The sequence below is a fragment of the Elephantulus edwardii genome, unplaced genomic scaffold, assembly GCF_000299155.1.
Source record: "Elephantulus edwardii isolate Elephantulus edwardi_28Jun2011 unplaced genomic scaffold, EleEdw1.0 scaffold00229, whole genome shotgun sequence".
Classification (NCBI taxonomy): domain Eukaryota; kingdom Metazoa; phylum Chordata; class Mammalia; order Macroscelidea; family Macroscelididae; genus Elephantulus; species Elephantulus edwardii.
Genome location: NW_006399979.1, coordinates 4,819,201 through 4,824,848, shown reverse-complemented (window position 1 = coordinate 4,824,848; position 5,648 = coordinate 4,819,201). Strand labels below are relative to the sequence as shown.

The 5,648-nt window shown below is 37.0% G+C and overlaps 1 pseudogene; it reads right to left on the bottom strand.

Moving 5' to 3' along the window:
- Window positions 1-68: 68 nt before the first annotated feature.
- Window positions 69-5,648, bottom strand: part of LOC102873468 — a 12,898-nt pseudogene continuing 7,318 nt past the window's right edge.

Genomic DNA, 5,648 nt, shown 5'->3' with positions numbered 1-5,648 from the left:
AAGAGACCTCCAGTTTTGTTTTAGTTTTTTGTATGAAGGCCAGAATGTGTCATTCATAGTTCCTGGGACTAGGGTAACTGTCCTCTATTTAATAAGGGATTATCAGACCAGTTGGGTTTGGCCTGAGGCCTACTGATAGCAGGAAGTCTTTCTAACCCAACACAGGGTAAATTTAGCATCTGTTCAAATTTTGATTGAAACCGATTCTGCTTCTCAGAGAGCTTCCTTCACAGACTGCATGAATTTCTGGGTATTGTGACCCAGCATCTCTGAACCCTGCTCAGAGTCCTTCCTGATCACTGATGTTGGTCCAGCCCAGTATGATGGCCTTCACTCTAGGCAGCATTTTAAGCTGGGTACATACATATGGTTGGAATTCACTCACACACATGCATGAGGTTTGTTCTAACATGCTTATCTGTGCATTGCTTGGCAACCTCCTTAGCCAAACAAGCCCCCTCATCCGAGTCTTTAGTGATGCTCATGACACAGTGAATCAGCGCTCATTTGATATCACTTTCACTTCTTACTAGCCAAGACATTTCAGCCATCGGCAGAGCCATGCACTTGACTGCTGCAATTATGTCATTGCCTTCCTAGAACATTTGCCAGCCCCATCATGAAGCTGCCCGGCAGTCATCATCGTTGGGTGGTTTGTGACCTCCCCAGTTTTCTGCTAGGGGAGTTCTTCATCATTTTTCTCTGGTGATGGGCAGAGGACCTCATCTTCATGTATATGTGATTTGGAAGGAGAAAGCTCATCTCTTAGAAGGAGCTTTTCTAGGTCTGGAGGAGGAAATGGAAAGAGAGGCTTCTGAAGTTGGAAGACTACTCTGACCTTAGCCAGATCTTCCAGGATCTGATAGGCCAAGTCCAGGAAGCTCTTCTGCAGGCAGTGGTCAGAAATATTTCCAGCCACAGCCTCTGCATCCATCACTGTTGAGGAAATGGTTTTATTCAGCTCATCAAAAGCAACTTTCACAGTCTCACAGAACTTGGGGTCTTCAGAGTTCTCCACCTCTCCCTTCACCATCAGCAGGATACCATTGGCCCAAGGAGTGATGCTGGTTGTTTCTATAATCAGAGTCTGGGGCTGAATGTTGCCCATGACCACTTTATTTTTGTCCAGGTTTTTTAAATGGCTTCTTCAGAAGCATCCAACAGAGTTTTGACATTAATGGCTTTGTCCACCAACCCTACCAGTTTTCCCACATTATCAATCTACTGTTTTTTTATGATTTCAAAATGCTTATAACTGGCTTGGTCCAGGATTCCTAAATGAGATGCAAGCAGTTCTTATGTGAGTTCTTCACTAATGCCTGAACTTTCCACTGTGGATTTAGTTCCAATGGCTGCTGCCTTCTCAGCAGTGGCAGTAAGTCTCCCTGAAGGTTTTCAAAGATAGCTCCCCTCTCATCACACACAATTTCCCTATGCAGCTGAGGCTAGGGGGTGGGCAGTGACCACCGCTGCCAACAACTTAATGGGACTGGTGGTATCACTGAAATTCCCTGTCACCTATTTGATCATGGCCTTCTCAATCTAGACTTTCAGATCCTTTAAGGAATCTTGAAAAAAAATTTTGTTTTAGCTATCTTAATGTACACTATTTCATAATTTTTAACTTTTCTTAAAAATGTCTTTTTGTCATAATTAGTTGTGCTCATACACTCTTACATTATTTTTTATTTTCTCACTAAAATCAATATCACATGGATGAATTTTAAATCATAATGCATAATGAAATATCAGACACACATATACACACAAACCTGGAAACATAGTACCACTTATACAAATAATTTCAAGTAGCCTAAAACATTGAAACAAAAGAATATTAGTTGCTACCATGGGTTGGTCTTTTCTTCTCTTTGTGACAGAGAATGACCTTTTGCATTCTTCATATATGACAATCTTAATACCCTCCACAGCTCATCTGGTCTTCATAAATTATTGTTCAAGGCCTCAAACCTGTTCTTGAGTTGGTTTTTAAATTCAGGTGGGATAACCTCAAGGTAAAATTTTTATTACTCTGAATTTGATTTGGCCTTCTTTACCTTTAATTTGATCTTACAAATGAGTAGTTGATGGTCTGTTACACAATCAGCACCTGGCCTAGTTTTCACTGTTGATATTGTACTTCTCCAATGGTTCCTTCCACAGATGTAATCAATCTGATCCCTGGGCATACCATCAGGTATGTGCATAGTCTGCATTTATATTTCTACATTGTATTTCAAGTTGGATCTAGAAATGGCCTTTTTAACTACAAAAGTGACCCCTTTTTCTCCTCATTTTCATATTCAGAATAGTAGATAATATGATCATTTAATTCAAAATTTGCAATTACTTCTTATGCATTGGAGAGCTAGATAATGACTAAGAAGGACAGAAGAAGAACTGATGCCTTTGAGCTGAGGTGAGAACAGTCTTCAACATATCATAAACTACCAAGAAAACAAATAGGTCTGTCTTGAAGAGGGTGAGACCAAATTTCTCCTTTGAGGCTAGGATTTTGAAGCTCTGTCTCACATACTTCGGACATGTGACCAGGAGAAATTGGTCCTTGGAAAAGGACATCATGCTTTGAAGGGTGGAAAGAAAGCTCAGAAGAGGGAGACCCCTGATGAAATGGATTGATACAGTACAGTGACTAGGGCAATGTGTGTCAGAGTCAGTGACATTGGTTCAGGATAGGAAAGGCTTCAGAAAAATTGTATGAGTCGCAGGTGACTTAACGGCACATAACAACAAAAGCAACAACAACAAAAACTATGGGTTGGATGCGAAGAAGACTGAGGAGTTGTTTGGGTAGTTTGTTTTGTGGTTTACTAGGGTTTTTTGATGTTGTTTTGTTTTGTTTTAAATCAATTCTATTGGCGTTTTAATAAAATGTAATAAAATATATTCATTTTATTTGGGCAGTTTAACGAAAGTTTTTATATGTCACCACAAACATAATATAGAAGTTTTGATGTTAAAAAAGTTTCTTGTGATTTATCCTTACCCAAGATAACCACGAATCTTCTGTTTAATAATATGGGATAGAATTGTCATTCTCAGATTTTCATGTATATTGAACCATTCAATATGTGCTATTTTGTGATTGCCTTGTCTCAGAAAATATTTATTGCAGGTTATGTTTGTGCCTTTTAGAATGGAATAGCATTTGATTGCTTTAATATATTGCAGTACACATATCCACTCACATGAGATGATTATTTGAATTTTTCTAGTTTTGAACTACCATAACTCAGCATCTATAAATGTTAAGTTGCTTTAGGGTACAAATCCATGTGTGGTTTCATTGCTTATATTATGCTTTATTTGCCTGTAAATAAATATCTAAGAGCAGATTTTCTTATAACCACTGCAAATTCAACTTTGATCCTGAGAATGGTAAAAAAGAAGGTTTAGATCTGTTGTTCATAGGGTTGTTATGAATCAGAGTCAACTTGACTTTACTTAACAAAAAGATATTTATAAAACACAGCAAACTTTTTCTTTTCTAAAGCGGTTTTGCGTTTTACCTTCCCACATCAATACATTGTTGTTGTTGTTAAGTGCCATCAAGTTGTAGGTGATACACAGTGACCCCATGAATGAAAGACCTGAACACTTGCAGAACTTTCATCCTTTCTCCAGGTTCATAGGATTTCCAGAGGCAAGTTATTTCAGAAGTGGATGACACTCCTGCATCCAAGCTTGTTTTAATTGGAGAGCTCCACCAAACACTATCTACCATGGTAGAGCTGTGATATCTTAAAAAACATATTTTCCAGCACCTGATTGTGTTATACTTTAAATTTTAGGCCCTGGTAGTTTAGGGGTAAGAAGCTGCAGTGCCACACTAAAGGTATAGAGTTAGAATCTTCTAACTGCTTCATGGGGAAAAATAGGCACTGTCCTTCTGTAGAATTAAGTGCCTCTGAAAACCTACTGGAGGGTCAGCTATGAGTAGGTTCAGAATTCAACAGCAACCAATGACACAATGATGATGACATTTAACACATATGTGACCACTTATCTTGTTTAGTATAATTTCTGTTTACATTTTCAAAAATCTGTTTAAATATTGCTTGTGACATGTATTTTGTCAGATATATTTTTCTTCAGCATGTGAAAAACTATTTGTTTTATAAAGTTATATTTTGTTTACCAGTGATTTTTCATTTTTAAAATCCAGTTCATCAGCTATTTAAATGATTTTTACATTTTCTGTTCTGTTTCTTGCAAATATCTATTAATAATTCAAAAGTAGATTATGCATAGTACAATTCTATGGAAACTAGAAGTGGTCAAGAGTGAAGGGGAACACATAAACATAGGCTCGGCACTAGTTAGCAGATATGGACTGATAAAGAATCAGAAAAAGATATGATTTACTATGCCACGAATAAAAAAATTGAGGAAGAATGGTTTTGTATTCAGTCAAAAATATCATTTCAAGATCTATCTTTAAATGTAATGCTGTGAGTGATAGTATACTATCCGTATGCATGCAAGATAGACCCTAGTAATGCAGTAATTAGCCAAATATACAAATACACCAAAACCTAAAGTAAGAGATGGGTTTATTCACTTCAAACAGCTTTTTAATTTTTTCAAATAAAAACAAAATGCCATAACCTGCAAATTGTGACTGCACACATGGAATTCACCTGATGAACTGAGCAGGAATAAGACTGCCTATATTTATGGAAAGAACTGTGGGAGAAGCTCAATATCAGCAGTCAAAATCAGGTCAAGTGCAGACTGTGACTGAGTATCCATTACTCATGTACAAGTTCAAATTGAAGCTGAAGAAAATGAAGTCCACAAGAAACAAAACCTAATCTTGAGTCTATCCACCTGACTTTAAAACCATTTCAAGAATATGTTTGAGACCTTGAACATTAATGATCAAAGACTAGATGGGCTGTGGGATGACGTCAAGGATATCATGAAGAAAATTAAATGCCATTACAAAAACAGGAAAAACAGAAAAGGCCAAAATGGAGGTCAGAAAGGACTGAAAATTGTATCAGGATGCCATGAAGCCAAAACAAAGGGAATAAATGCAGAAGTAAAAAAGGTTAATAAAAGATTTCAAAAGCAGTTTGTAAGGATAAAGCAAACAATATAAAGATATGTACAAAGAGTTGGAGTAGAAAATAAAAGTATAGCACTCACTTAGCATTTCTCAAGGTGAAAGAACTAAAAACCAAATTCAAACATTGAGTTGAAACCCTGAAGGATGCTATGAGCAAAATACTGAATGATCCAGGAAGCATCAAAAGACAATGGAAGGAATATACAGAGTCACTGTACCAAAAAGAATTAGTGGACTCAGAACCATTTCAGGAAGTATCATATAATCAAGAACCAATGGTAGTAAAGAAGGAAGAATTTCAAATTGCACTGAAGGTATTGGCAAAAAATAAGGCACAGACATTGATGGGATACCAGTCAACTTTTTTTTAAAAGACAGAAGCAACCCTACATGGGCTCAATAGTCTATGCCAGGAAATTTTAAAGCTAACTAGATGATTGACTGGAAGAGATTCACATTTGTTTCCAACAAAGGTGATGCAACAGAATAAGGAAAATAGGGTGAAAGTTATACAAGCACTCAGGTCTTTCATTCATAGGGTTGCTACAAGTCTCCT